Here is a 16525-nt window from a genome sequence, read left to right on the forward strand (position 1 = left end):
TTGCTTGCTACCAAACTCTGCTCTATATAAAAGCGCTAAAATCTTGGTTAGAGTGCTGCTGCAACATCGGGAGTCTTTCGAATTTGTTATCATAGGCAATAGCAAAAACTAATCCTATCTTTGCATTGAAGTTTTGATTATGTTTATAAAACTGTGTTTAGACCACGAAGTCTTTGATCTTAAAACTTTTGAATTTCATTTTCGTCAAAATAATTTTTAATCGGTCCATCGATCGGTTTCTTTAAAATTATGAGAGACATGTTGTTTTATCCCATAATTTAATTTCATTCGATTATTATTTTATACCGCAAAATAACTTGGTAATTACAATAGGTGCAATCATCAATCAATATCAATAAATAAAAACTTTGTGAAAAGGTCAATGAGGTAAGCATTTTCGATGGAACGGATTTCATTTCAGTTATCAAGAAATTATGATATTAATGTTGCTCTGCCTTAACAATGAAAAATGGATTGTTGCGTTTCAACCTAGTCGCAGAGACTGTGAAACCAAGAACAGCAAAGAGTCGAGAAATAATTCTTCATATTCATAGTTCATTGAATTTTAAAACATTACCGATTGGCTTTGAATTATGTCTATAAAAGAACTTTTAATGAACGAACCAAGTATGAAAAAAAATTTGTGAAAATTGATATGTTTAGATCAAAAACGCATTCGACTGATGTATTTAAATAATTTTGCTTATTTATTTAATTATTAATTAATAATTTTGAAATTGTGAACCGCTTAGCGGGTTGATTCCGGTTATTCAACTCAAAGCAGCCAAAGTACTTTACACGTCAATAATTTGAGATGCAAAAGTGACAACATTTTTCCAGCTCCAAATGAAGGCAAAATATTTTTTGAAAACATAATGAAAGAATGTTTGTTTTCAAGCAAACAGGACTTTTTCAAAATAACACTTTATAGGGCAGAGAGCTGTTGACGATTACCTGAGTTGTAAAGACACGTCCCTCACTGCTGTTCTGTGTATTGCACAAGGCACACATTTTTGCTGCAAGCCTTGTGAACGACTTAGCCTAGTGAACGACGGCCACCACAAAGACCTCCTTCCATCGATATATATCTTTTTCCAAACGACACTAAGTCGGCCGAATACGGTGTGGCACTGATGATTAATATCCGATTAAAATCGAGGAGAACCTTTAAGCGATATTCTCTTTGCTTAGTTTTTGATCATCAGCCCATCTATTTGTAATAAAATGTGAACTCACCTTCCAAAAGAATAAATATTCTTGTGTTTAAGAGATATCTAGTATCAGTTTGATTGATTTTAAAAAGGATTTTGGCCGCTTGTGTTATAGGCTGCGAGATAGTCAATTGACAGTAGAATACAATTATAATATCCTCTGAAATGTTTCGGTGAAAGATATAAAAATCACTTTCGGTTTCCGGGAAAAAACATTTCGATCATATGATGAGATCATTGCAAGAAACTGAAGTCCCCAAATAGGGCAAAGTAATGGTAGAGAAGCATAGATATGTTTTCATCACTCTTGACGGAAAAGGCATAATCAGGGTTTAACCATAAAACAGCAAATGCTACAAGTTTTAGTTTGGTTGAAATGCGTTACGAACTTTTTCTTTGGCTCGATACTTTTAATAGAAATTTGTTCATTATTTTAAAGAGTTTACTAAGGTCGTATTTAAAATGAAAACTTAAAGGTTCTTATTTGTTTGCTTGAGTTAGTGTTTAAAGTCTTTCTTATCGTTTTTTGTTCTTTGTATATTTGTTCCGATTGTTATTTATATGAAAAATTAACACATTCTTAAAGGAAACAAAGTCAGGTAGTATCATTGGCAAGTGGGCCAAAATGAAAACAAAACTTTCTTTTTTAGCATCAGGTCAAATTTATGCTCCGATAATTATTAATAACAATAGAATTACTAATACTAATGAATAGTGATGCACAGGCAGAACTTTTACTTATCGAAAAGGCAAAACTTTGTATTAAAATGTTGAAGAGAATAATAAACTTTTAATTAATCCCCAAAAAACTGTTATTATATTTACGTAGAGTGTAACAAACTTTTTCAAATCTCATTAGCACTTCACTTTTTAACTACATATACAAGGTCGATTGCTTGAACACTTGACATAATCATTTTCGTGCATTTTAATCTGGACGAGTGTTTAAAGCAACGAGACGTTTTAGAATGAATTTATTTTCAAATTCTTGATGTAAATATTTTGCGTTCGCTTGTTATTTGTCAATGATTTCACATTAATGCATAAAGTGAGGTTTAATGATCGACATATATGTTTTTAATTCGGGTGCGTAAGTCGGGTTTGGAAAGTGACGCTATTCTCCCACAGTCAATTTCAAAACTAATACAACTTTTAACAGGTAAGAAGATAATTGGGCAATGCCGACTATTCGAGACCGTATGTAACTTCATCTTGCACAATTATTCACTCCCTTTGGAAATTATACACCGAAAATTACACATTATTTTCATGGCTAGGCGTGTTTTCGAGGAAACGCGGCATATTGGAAGATGCCCAAAGCGTTACTTGACGGAATCAATATTTTTCACTTTCTGTCATAGAAAATTAGAAAATAGGCTTTCTCTCTATAGAAGGAGATGCTCTTCATGATAACCTCTATATATGATGGCATCTAAAAAATAGACCTATGTGACCCAAGCTTCCTACAGTTAATTTTTTTGCTAAACTGCTACTAACAAGCAATTTTTACCATACAATATTAAAAATTAAATCCTTTTACAAGAGGTTTGCTATTCATGAGAAATCTTTTATAGAGTGTGGTTTCAAGAAATGCGATTCAAATTTGGTTTACTTAATTTTTACGCAATAGTGCTATAATGAATAAATTTTCATCATAAAACACTAACATTTAGGCCTTTTTGCCATGTAAGGGTAAATTTCATAAGAATTCTCATATATTGTGTTATTTAAAAAAGATATACTTACGTGGTCCAAATTCGGTAAGATGGGTTTCTTTGCCAATTTACTATCATAAGCAACTTTTCATGAAGAAATATTGGAATTTAGAACCCTCTATCACATGAAGATGCAGTTTTCGCAAGAGCGATTATTAGGCGGGAAATACAAAACATCGCCGCATTTAATCCAAATTTTTCAGACCAATTTAGAATGCTGAAAAACTGTTACTCAGCGACTTTTATAGTGAAATTGAAAAAAATTACAAGATATTTTCTTATAAGGCGTTCAAAATAAGGCGTCGTTCGAAGAATTACACCGATCCGAACCATTTCCGATAGCGTTTATCTTTGTAGGTTGACCACAAAAGTACATATTCTGAAAAGTTAATGTTTCAGATCGACATATGATATATTGTGCGATTGCGGCAACCTTAGGCATGAATACCGCCAGCATATATATGCATTTTTTTTTTGGATTAACTTTATGACTTTCATTTTTGGAACAAACTTGTCCATTCATATATCCAGGGTAAATACAAATCGCTTTTACATCGTTAGTACAAGCAACTCTTTGCTTGCATTTTTAGTTGTCTTTCAGGCGAGCATTGCTTAGTAATCAAAAATTGATAATAGGACAGGAAAACATATTTGAGATACACTCATTGGAAAAATGCAAGTATTTTCTGATAGCTATTTTGAATATGATAATGATACTCTTAGTCTAGCAATTATTAAAGTTTCTACTACACCTGAGAAAAATGTACATTTATTACACTTGTATTGTATGCATTATATAGTAAAACAATTTGTTGTTTATTTAAGGTAAATAAACCTTTTTTTTACAAAAAAAAAAGAAAGAAGAGATTTAAACTTTTATTGAACTAAATAAACTAAGAGAAAAAAAATTGAATCAGAAGCAAAAAAAAAAAAGATTTCTATCGTTGGCATATAAAGTTAATAAGCTGCATGAATAATTAAGTTTTATAGAATAACCTGCACTCAACAAAAATGCAAAAATACTATATTTATACTTTATTTATAAATATTTATGATAAAAATGAATTCTCTGTTTAACAATTTTTAGAATAAATAATAGAGATATCATTATTATCATTAATGAGCTTTTAACGTTTCTGCTTGAATTCGCTTTAAAATGCTTGATTTCACAAATTAATATTATTATCATAGTTTTTAAATTAATTTAACGTTAATAAGTACATTTTATCAGTTTTAACCATATGTCCAATAGTTAGCACCGAAATTTTGGAGCGAGTTGATATTGTTATTACGTTTACGACAGATTTTTAGTTGTGACGAAAAAAAACCAATTTTCAATAACATATGATTCTGACTTGATGTTTTGCGTCTTGTTCCAGGCCTTAGGCTTAAATATTAAATTAAATTTGAAAATATCCGCACGCCTAAGTTTGCAAGTGCAAGGCCAACCAGTGGAAGTGCACTTCTGTTCGCGACTTGAAAACAATTGTTAATAAGACGGAACGAATACGATGTGCATTCTAGATTCTCGAAATTTTCATATCTTTAATTTGATCACGATGAAAAGAATTTTGTTATCTTGTATTATGTTGAGACGGAAGAGAAGATTTTTCTTCTAGAACCTAGCGTTCAAAGAGTGAAAGTTCAGTTGGTGTGAAATATTTTAATCTTACTCTCCTTTTATTGTTTCATTGGTACAAAGTTCTTTTTGTAACTGAAAGAAGTGATGTCGTAAGCTTTTCACACTGTTTTCACCACTTTCGCTGTTTCGCCGCTAACGAATCGGGTTCACTTCACGTTATTCTTGTTTATTGAAGTGTTCTAGCGACGTTAACGGGACTAAAGATCGCAAGGAATCGGATTTGCTTCAGCCACGACTAAAGTGTTCTTGGGGTGTTGAAGTGATAGACTCAAATCTGATTCATAGTCAACAATGGATGGGTAATATCCAGCTTACTTCTTGTAAAACGATTTAGACGCCCTTCAGGACGAGGTACTCGTAGAAATCTTTGCTCCGAAGTTAACAATTGCAGCATCTGTCCTGTCAGGAGCTGTCTTGTGCCGAAAATGTATGATGCTGGTCCATCTGAGATCTACATAGCCTCGGCTGAATTATCTTCTGCGAGCCGGCGGCCCTTCGTAAACGCATGTTGTACTTTGTTAACACTTTCTTTAGGATGTATATTTTTGGACGGCCGGCGTGTTTTCCGTTGCAAATGTTTGTACGAGTACGTTTAAATCCAGTTCCTCAATTTCCGCAAGAGTATCGTTTCACAATACTACACCATAAATTTCTTTTACCGGGAAATATTTTTAAACAAATATCGAATGTCTTTACGCTTTGCCAATTTTTCCATTTTTAAGGAAACTCCAAAATAACTCCTTCTTATGAGCAAACCTATTATATGTTAGCATGAAACTTTATCTGTCCTCTTCTGAAAATTCCATAAATCTAGATTACAAACATTACCATGTATAGTTATCAGGTTGGGGCAGGTCGGGTGTTACTCACATAGTATGATTGCAAAAGTGACACAAAGGACTTGTCGGATTTTCTTAAAAAGTTTTTTTCTATAATTTTTATTATTTTTTCCCCACCGTCCCCTACGTACCGCCTTTTCAGTTTGAGAAACACTTATTATTAATTTCTGTTCGGGAAGCACGCACTGACACTGAATCTTTGGTGTTGTTTCAGTTCATTTTTACTATTTTATCCCTATCTTAACTAAAACTTGTTGTACTTTGTTCTTTAAATGCACGTCTGCAAGGAAATATGAAAAAGTGGTAGGTACTTTCTCAACTTTCTGAGAGTACCATAATTTCGGTACGGTACATCTTAAGTACTGTTGGAACACTTATCAGTTTCGATACAAATTTTTCCATGGCCTACTTGAAAGTTAAAACATTAGTAAAGGTCGCGGCATAATATCCCTGTGCTTTCCAGCGATCTCCACAACGCCAGTGCTCTTGTTATGTAGCAATACTTTTATTTCTCTAACATTTTCCTCAGTAATGGATGTTGCGAGGTTATCTTGGGTCTCCTAGAAAATTTTATAGGACTCAAAAAACAAGAGATGTTCTTGGTTAAAAGGTTTTTATCTTTTGATGCGTTGTGTCACTTGTGACATAGACTATATTAAATTTCCGTGGGGGTATGTGTAACATCCATTACATCCGATAGAACCACCTTTTATTACATCATAAAAGGCTTCTAAAGCGGCATAAGATTATCTGACCATGTGTCCATTTATTTTTGTCTTTAATTTGTCGGTCGCAAATTTTTGAGATATTTTAACGTGGTTTGATACATTGGCGTAGTTTATCAGATTGGATCAGACCAAATTTTTTCCCATATAAAGCCTTATATCGAAAATTTGTTATATGAAAGGAAATAGCAATTTCTATAACATCTCGACAAAGATTGCTGAACAATGGTAATGGAAAGTATTCCAGCACACATAACTTCCATTCCAGTTCTCATAAAAAATAATCATTTATATAGCGACATAAGCAGATTTTTAATAGAAAGTAGATTACCAACAAAATGATCTTTGGCGAAGTAGTAAAAGGTGTTAAATTCGGACTACGTTTTGGACTCGTTCCCATATAACGAGGGCTCCCATGAAACATGTGCCTCCGTATGAAATGTTTTGATCACGAAGATCACGCAATATTGTACAGGGATTTTAATCGCGGACACAACGCTTTTACTTGTTCTTATACTCTCAGGGCGTGGCCGAACTTGTGTTTGCTTTTAATATCCAATTTCGCAGAAATTTCTCAAATCATTTTCGGAAGATATTGTCGAATACTTTAAATTACATCTTGCATAATAACTCGATTAATGTGAATCGTACGTTTATGTTATTTGAAAAGTGCCATCTCGTTTACACATACATATTACCACGAAGATGTCGCGCTAAGAGTTTCAGGTCACTGCACATGATATTGATTACTGCTTATTAACTTAACGCAGGCATGCTCGCACATTTATTGATGAAAAATCATATCCTACATGGAGCCATGTAGTGCTTTCAGTTAAATATTTTCTAAAATTTTTTTAAATTAAATTTTTTTCTTCTAATTTAAAGATAATTTTTTACGTTGAAGGAAGAAATGCTAAAGTTTTTATTTAGTATAGAATTTGTAAACATTTGTGTAACAAATTCTTTAGATCGTCTGAACAAATAATAACAAAAGCACGAGTAGAAAAAAAGACGAATGAAAAACAAAAATAAACAAACTTTAATTTCTTTCCCAAAAAGTAGAAGAAGAAAAATGAACAAAAAAAAAAAAGAGGAAAACAACAAACCTTTGTGTGTTGTTTTATTTTTTTTGAATGTTTTTTCTAGAGCGTTAACCTATTTTGTCATATGTACATATGTAGGCTGTGTTTTCAGTTCAACGCATACAGTCATAATTGTCATTCATGTTGTTAATAATGATGTTGCTTTTGGTAATGATGATAATGTTGGATGTCATTATATGCAACAACAGCGACAAACTACTTGAATTGTTTGCATGTACATGGCGCGATAATCCTTAGAAGCTAAATGACTACAATAACATTTCTGTGTGTGCACGTATCACTCTGTTTGAGGGTGTAATACTATATACATGAGTGCACACATGTGCAAGTGTAAGTCGTAGAGGGCCAATGAAGCAATTCTCTTTAACTTATGATAATAGCTGAATAGTGTTTGCGTTTTTCTTTTGGCAAATTGTGTCAGTTCAAGCTAAAATTAACTCTAACAGAATTTTATGGTTTAAAATTGGTACAGGCTTTTAACATTTCCTATTTGCGGTAAGAGTTTATATACGTTAACTCGACTTTAAGTTCACATTAGATAATTGCACTTAACATGTGTAAAAGCCCATAATATATAATGCCCTTAAGGTAAAGTGCATGATAAAAATCAAGTGTAACATGTAAGCTTGACGCATGGGATTTACTCGCAAATTATACAAAAGAAAAAAAAAAAAAAAAAAAAAAAAAAGTGAAAGATAATTGAAGGTTGACTTTACGGCATATTTTGGATTTTTAATAAATTTCTATCGTAATTTAAAATTTAATTTTTTATCTATGTTTTATTTTTTTATTTTTTTCTACTATAATTTTGCGGTTTATTTTGTGCGGTTGTGTAGGTGTTATTTTGTTGCTTTCCCGCTAAATTAATTGGTTTTAATTTTTTTTTGATAATTTTTGGCTTTGTTTCTATTTTTCTTTTTTCATACTTGCATTTTCGTTTTAAGCCTTCTGCATATGATATATAATGAAAGGTTTATACATATTTTCATATTCACGGCCGAAGCATAGGATGTATGCTAGATTTTTCATTTCATTTGCAAAAAAAATTCTGGGTTTCTGTAAAATACAAATTTCATTGATCAACGTAAGATACTTTCTTTCTTCTGCTTCTTGTTCTTCTTCTTGAAAAAAAAAAAAATTATTTTAACTCATATGTCGATCAAAAACTTTATCAGAAGTATCTAGAAGTCTATACTAAAAGTTGCCTTGGTTGATTAGTGCACCAGGTATACAATTATTTAAGCAAATATTTTGCATTTGTTTTTTTATTTTTTTTTATTTCCATTTAAGGTGGTGGGTACAAAACATTCGCTCAAAGGCGAATATAACTCTCTTTTAAGTTTTCAGTTAAAATTTGCTTTTATATTTGGGATGTGGTTTCGGCTTCGGGGTTGAAAGTTTGTTGTGGTTTCGTGTGGTTGATATACATATATACGATGCTATGGATATAAAACCTTTAAAGCAACAGAAAATGACGCGTAATGTAATTGACTACTGTGCCAAAAATATTTTTTTTTTTTGTTTTTTTAAATTTTTAAATATAACTATTTTTAAATACTTAAATCTAATATTTTACTGTAACTTTTGTAAAAGGCATCGTTTGATAAGCAGGCTTTTTGCGATTATTTCCTTTACTTTTAATAATTAGCGCAATTTTTTCCTCCAATTTCTTTATTAAAAAATGAACGAAATTAATCTTTGCTCAGCAGTACGCTTCATCACTTTTGGTGCGGGGTATGCTAAGCTTTTGCAGATGTACGTACGCTTAAAATAGGACCACCTTTTATTATGGCAAGCAGTTCAGAATCATTTTCGGAATCGATCTAAGCTCGTTTGTCCCTCTGCCCGATTGATATCTATCCGTTTAGTGTTCAACCTGAAGATGGCATTTTTTAATACACAACAAACTGTTTTGCCTTTGGCAATCGCCCCTGAAACACCTTATTTTCAAAAGACGTTATATTCCTCGTCAAAAACCCCTGAGTAATAGTGTTTTAACATCCTAAATGGAAGGCAAGAACTTGAATCGGATAGGATGATATTTTGAACCCCATCGCTTAGACAAAATTCTAAGAAAAGCGAATCTTCACGTAGTAAAAAGGTATAATTTTCAATATTTCACGGTCAAAATTGATCAACAAAAAGTAACTTGACATAAGAATCAATTGGGTTCAAATTTGAATCACATTTTTTTGGAAGTCATTCCATGTAAGAGTTCTCACGAAAACGAAGGCCTTACACCTAAACGAATTCTGATCTTTAACAAATTAATAAAGTTTTCGAAATATTTCTGTCTCTCTCTCTCTCTCTCTCTCTCTTTAGATGAAAATGAATTAATGAACGGCTATATCAAAAGAAGCGGTGCGGGATATTTAATGGTAGTCTTTACTAGACTATAGTGTTTTCATTTCCTTTCACATACTTTACTCTTTTCAATTGATTCAATGTGTATGACATTAACATCCAGGTCTAGCGGAGATTCTTAGATTTTGTAGAACAAATTTAAAATTTCAGGAATTTTCATGTATGATAGAAAAAGGTTAAGCGTACTTTTACAGAATAGTGTTTCACTGCAGGAGCTTCATTTGCATACAAGAGATCGAAAAAGGCTACAGCTAAGAGAATTTTTCGTTAGAAAAAAAAGGCGTACACATCGGAGGAGGTTCTCTTTTGACTACAAGTAATAGTAATGAGGAATTGCGTAAAGAAATATAAGACAGTACAAGACATTCGCAGGACGAGATTCAAGTCCTTAAAGGAAAACTTTTCGTCACCTTGTTAAAGCGAACACAATTCTTCTTTCGTCCAACGTTTTGCCTACGTTTATGTTTAACTATGCTATCGTATACTTTTGTGGTAATTATTTGGATTATTTAAGGCTTTCAACAGATTTTAAACTCTGCACTACAGATAACCTTTGCTGGTAATAATATGAGAACTAAAAAAAAAAAAAAAAAGAAAATAAAAAAAAAAAACACAAAACTAACAAAAACTTCAACCTATAGTTTATCGCTAAACAATGCCCTGTAAAGAGCATAAAACATAGACAAAAAGGAAAAAAGAAAAATGAAATAGCAAAACAGCAATTATTATAGGAGGTGAAATAAAAGAAGTCACAGGAAATTAACATCAGGAATCGAAAATAATGCTTGTGCTAAAATGGTAACAACAATAGCAAGAGCGATAATAACAGGAATTGTAGCACAAATCGAGCAAAACAATAATAGCTTGACCACAAAATAAATGGTTTTACAGGTCCTTAAAAGAAAGAGAAATCAAAAAAAAAAAAAAAAAAAAAAAAGAAACAAAAAACAAAATAGAAAAAGTTCAGCCCGAACCGAAACCATTTATACTCAGCACTTGCTTAAAAGAGGACTAGAAGCCTAAACACTGCGTGTACAACATTTGATGGCGAGACTGTATGACGTGATAAACAATATTTAGCCATCACTCTTTGATATTCGATTAGGCGCTATGAAGTGCACTGCATTCCCTTGACATGCTTTGGACATAATTGTAGGAATTTTCGATAATTATGGACAAGGATGAGTAAGCAAACACTTAACTGCTATTCATTGCATACTTAACACATTTTTTGAAATCCGAGTTTAAGAAAAAGTAAAAAATTAGCGACTTGTCTTACTAATGGTGAACGGACTCGTCCGAATCAATTAAGATAAATATGGGAATCGAATGTGAGTCTAAGTGCGTATTTTTAAAGAAAATAAAAAGCCATAGTCGAGATTTTAATGGACTGACCAAAACGTAGGCATTTTAAAAAAAAATTTCATTAGCCGCCTATATAATGTCGTATAGGCTTTATGGAATCTCAAATGCTTATGGCCATTGTAAACAGTTGAAAAGTGTAGCATCTTCCTCAGAGGCACTAAGTAAGCTTACCTAAGGGAGAAAAGTACAATGAGGGAGAGTTTTACATACGCATCCAACTTGAGACGAATCTTTGCATCCGCCATCTCCTGTTTTTAAGATAATGTCAACTAATAGAAATTGAGTTAGCATAATATTTATGGCATCAAGTGAAAGATGATCCTATTATTTTACTGGCTTTTAGTTTGTAAGCTAATGAAAGCTATAAAAACGAAAGCGATTTTCCTCTACTTTTTCATGCTATGGCTATGAAATTTTTAAAGCAAGATATGGATAGACTATCGACACAGACACTGTCGTGTTCGCCAAACGTCTTTGTTAATAGTTATTATGGGCGAGGTGACTTCTAAGAAAAAGTGATTTTAACGTTATAGCATTTAAAAGAGTTTGTCATTATCATGCTTTACAGTTAAAGACAAATTGATAATCGTTACCTTCTCCGAATGACGGCTGACAGTGCTTTGGTGCATGGGTAAAGGGTCGTTATTGTATGCGAAACCCAATACGTTAAAAGTTTCTTGGCAATAAAGAGTTTATGTTACATATGAAATGTTCAAATCAATATGCTTCCAGCGATAAGTACAGGAAAAAAACAAGTTGGCAATAACTAGAAACTCTACGCATTAGAATCATTAAGCAATGGAAAGGAAGCCACAGCCAAAGAAATGTGGGAAGTATTATTGTATATCTAAGGTATAAATTTTCGTTTGATGCAGTCGAAAAAATGAAAAATAATGAAAAGAACAAATCCTTTATATAAGAAACAGAAATCGCATAATTAAAGTTTAAAATAATTATAATTTAATGTAATAATAATTTAATGTTTATTACTGACGATAGTTCACAGACGACAGTTTTACAGAATAATCATGACGTACCAAAAGTCGTTCTTTAAGCTAATCGCAATCTTAAAACTAGAGAGTAAACTTATTCATTTATTTTTTGTGGCCTTAATATCTTGCATATTCCAAGCCTAGAAAGACAAAGCAATCATATATATGGACATAAGAAGGGAAAGAAAGGTATGAAAACTACATTTTTATAATAAAATCTATGCTCGTAACTTTCACTGCAGTTTGCGCACATAGCGAATTTTAATTATATACACATACACAAACACACTAGTATCTTGAGTGAGTACGTATAAGTCTCTAAAGCGTTTTGCTGATATGCGTCCGTTTTTTTATTAAACAAGCATTTGGAGAAAGAGAGAGATATGGCTGGTATTGAGATAAGATCACACGGTAACAGAGAGATTATTCACGACCTCCTTTACAATGTATAAAGAAAACCTACTTTGTTAGGCATATGCGGCTTATTTGGTCGATAGAGGTTCTTTTGCCACTGAAATTCTACTTAGTTCTGAGGGATATTTCTATCTGGTTTGAGCCTAATATCTGATTAATGTCTACTTGGGACTCTTTTTACATTGAGATTTTAAATTTTCCTGGGAAATATTTCGGATCGGGTTTTAAGTCAATATATGTAGTCGGTTATGAGTTGTGGCAAAGCAATCCTTATATCGTTCAACGCCAAATGTTTGGATCAGCTTTCAAGCCAATATTTGTAGTCAGTGTATTAACGTAAAACTTATATCGTTCAATGTGGTAGGCCGACCCGTGGTGTTTAAATCTCTTCGCACGTCTTTGGAACGACCTGTTCGCAGCGTAGGCTTTTATCGTCCTTCCAGAGGTTTCTGCTTCCAAATCCAACATATATTAACGTCCTCCTGCCTCTTCTAGCTATAATTCTTCCTAACCAATCTCGTATCTAAGTATGTCAGGGATATCCTTTCGGTGGCTAGGCAAATAAATAAAAAAAAGCACGTATTGGTGCTTCTAATTTGAACATGTCTGCGTTTAAAAGTTTGAAGCTACAAGTTTTCAATGGTTTTTTGGATTGATTGCATCTGTTGGTTTCATAGTCTAAAGCAAAAATTTCTGCAATAAGTTTAAGTTTTCTGTTTGCAACTAATACGATCTTGAATATTCGTAACGGAGAGGAGATGAGGTGGAGGGAAAGGTGCGTTTAATTATATTACGAATATATTGCATTGGTTTTCTGTGGCTGTGCGGTAGCTAAAAACGCACAACCTTATATATATGCTTCGGCATATATAAGCTACGGCTTATATGCCTCTGTCGATGGGTATTCATATTTCGTTTTGCCGTGTAAAACATACATCTGCTTACTTATCGTTCATTTAAAAAAGTAGTTTTCACTGCGCAAAAGACTTGCAAAGGTTTAAAGCGGTTAAATGATAACATTTACAGGCAAATCTATTTACATGTACAAATACATAGCCGATTATCTCTAAGCAACCATTTTGATTTTCTGCTACCAGTCGTGACAGTTAAAAAGTTAATTGCAGAAGGTTGAGCTCGTCTAATATGAACCAGTTTAGGTGTTAAAATAATTTGCTTGATAATGTTGTAAAAACTACCCGATAATTTCTAAATGTTTTGTTGAAGGTTAACTTAACATCGTTTTTTGTCTTATCATTTAAAAGAAGTGCTTTCCAGTACTTTTCACCCTTAATATATTTTGTTTATATTTTATTGCTTTATGCTTGAGTCACTACTAGCTCTCCTATCAACAGGCAATTTGTTGTGCTTTTTTCTTTTATTCTTTTGTTAATTGTTATTTAGAAAAGGGCTTTTGGACTTTTTTATTTTTCGGATTGTCTGTGGACGGTTCTTTTTATTATATCCATACAACTATGTTAATTCAAATGTTCAGAAGGCAGGTGAATTTTAATTGAATTTTTCTTTATTTTCATCTTTTTTTTTTTTTTTTTTGCTCTGAATGCTTTTCACAAGTAGAAAGGTTTTTTTGTTTCCTTTGAGTCGAACCTGTCAGTAAATCCTGGGATTGTTTTTAATATATAGGAGATGAGGTGTATGTGTTAAGCTGATTATGCTAACAAAAGATAATATTATGCGGGGAGAAAAGGATATGAAAATTAATTATATTTATATTACTAAAGGATTTAATGAAGTTGCAAATGTAACTTGAAATTAATTTAAAATATATTTTTAACAAAAATTTTGAATATAAAAAAGCGATATAAATACTTGTATTAATTGTTAGTGTTAAAATTTATCTTGAAATTTATTTGTCTCCTCTCTACCTAGGATTTGCTTTCGTTACTTTTGCAATTTGATTACAATCCCCAAGAGAACTTACTATATGTTCAACTAATACTACGATAATCCGATTAGAGAAAACTGAAGTTTGATTGAGATATGGTAGCGTTTATATAGCGTAACATAATACTATGGTTGTAATACAAAAATTGAAATTTTTCTGAATTTAATTCAATTTTTTATACAAAATTTCGGTGATAATATTCTGGAAAGGTCACCGAAAGGCCTGAAAGGGGTCTGTTACAAGTTGTAATAGTAGAGACTGGAGATTGCAAACTATGAACAATGTTATTTACATAAACGCAAGGAGTCAAGCCATGCATGTATATTGGATTTATGAAAATCCGGCTTCTCTCACAAATTATTTGAAGCCAAAGTTAAGCTTTTAAAATTTATTTTCACATTAGAAAATACTATTATTTATTCTTCATATCTACTCTCTACAGGAATCTACCAATTTTAGCCAACAATAAAATGAAAATAAATTTTTGGATCTTTGAATATTCTAGGATTGGTTTAACCAAGGACGTATACAAGCTTTTCGCAACATAAAGCTCTTTCGATCATCTTTTAGTGAAACCTAAAAGCGATTTAGCTTTGTTAACAGAAATCTCAATATGAACGTTAAACCTGAGGTTAGAGTCAAGAGTGATTTTTCAGTCGCTAAAACATGATACTGACTTGAGAATGTAGTTATTAATTATATATGACTTAGGCAGCAAGCTTACTCTCGAAAATAAAAATTGTTCTCCATCCACGTGACCAAATTATTCGAATCACACGGGAGATGATACGTATCAGCGAGTCAATCGAAAGAATGGTAAATTTTAATATATCATCTCCACAAGTCTGGAATTCTGAATACAACTAGCGACACATTTACAAATAGAAAGAAAAGTATTTGTACGTATAAGAATTGAAAAACTATTCGGATGAACCAATGATGACAACTTTAAGAAGAAAAATGTGGGTTAAGAAAATTGTTATTTTACGGACATTTGTTGTGAGATATTAAAAGTGTGAAATTTTTTTTTTCATAACTTTTCCAAGGTCACTTTTCATATGTCAATGTGTTATCCAAAAATGGTTGATCTGATCCGTTTTCATTACGATCCGTCGTTGGTCCAAATAATATCAGCTTACCAGAAATCATTAAAATATATTTCGATAATTGCTTGCGCCGGTTTGTACGTTACATCGTGTTATGTATACATCGACAGTTATGCGTAGACGATTCAGAATAATTATCTAAATATTAAAAAGTGAATTTAGCTGTAGTTCTTGTGGATGTTGCGTACGGTCTCAAAAATGTAATATACTTATGCTAAAAATAGCTAGCAAAAAGGACGTTGCCCCGGGTGAGGATCGAACTCACGACCTTAAGATTATGAGACTTACGCGCTGCCAACTGCGCTACCGAGGCTATGTTGATTTATCGTTACTTTAAACATTTGATGTCAACCTTAAAATTTAAACTAAAATAAAAGCTACAACTAAAAAGACTTAAAATATAAAGCAAATATATTTTATCATTAAAAATCTGAACACTATCAAGTGGCTTTTAATGAATGCTGTTTTCAAGCCCATACCTCAAAATTTTTGTACGTATAATGCCATGTTATGATAAATAAAAGTAATTGAATAAACTGTAATTTTAAAAAAAGAATAGTTTTAACGCTTCTTTTTTTTTTTTTTTTGCAAACACTTGGAATATGATGAATAGTAAAATCAATGGCTTAAATGTCATAGAATTCTGCAAAAAAGTCGATGAGGGTTCATATCTATTTACAGTTCATATTAAAAGTTTATGAGGAAAGGACATTTTTCTATTTTAAAAATTAATTTAATCATTTCGTATGGGTGACGCTGAAAGTGTTCTAAAGCACTTACAACGTAATTATTTAATGGCAATCAATGATGTTTTTGCTAAATAGGTAAGAAGAGATTGAAAATGATAGCTTGCGTAACGTTTGTATAGAAATCAGAGATTTTTCATACATCATTACATTAAGAAACGAATATTGCATGTAAAACCAACATCTATGCACAATAAACACCTTTTCAAATAGTGACCTGAAACTCTCTAAATAAGTGTCCAAGAAAATATCTCATTCGCACACAGTCAATTCAATGTGTATGCATTTATCTACGCCTTACTGCACATTCAAGAACATTTATCTACAAGAGCTTTATATATCCGTTTCCGGTGTAAAGAGTTTTCATATGAGATGTCCAATCTACAAGCATTTATATATG

At 32.1% G+C, this 16525-nt stretch overlaps 1 non-coding gene across 1 annotated transcript; it reads right to left on the bottom strand.

The window, feature by feature from the left end:
• Positions 1-15619: 15619 nt before the first annotated feature.
• Trnam-cau lies at positions 15620-15692 on the bottom strand. The gene has a single exon. It is a non-coding gene; the product is annotated as a tRNA-Met (tRNA).
• Between the last annotated feature and the right edge of the window lie 833 nt (positions 15693-16525).

Source organism: Glossina fuscipes, unplaced genomic scaffold (assembly GCF_014805625.2).
Source record: "Glossina fuscipes isolate IAEA_lab_2018 unplaced genomic scaffold, Yale_Gfus_2 2, whole genome shotgun sequence".
Taxonomy (NCBI): Eukaryota; Metazoa; Arthropoda; class Insecta; order Diptera; family Glossinidae; genus Glossina; species Glossina fuscipes.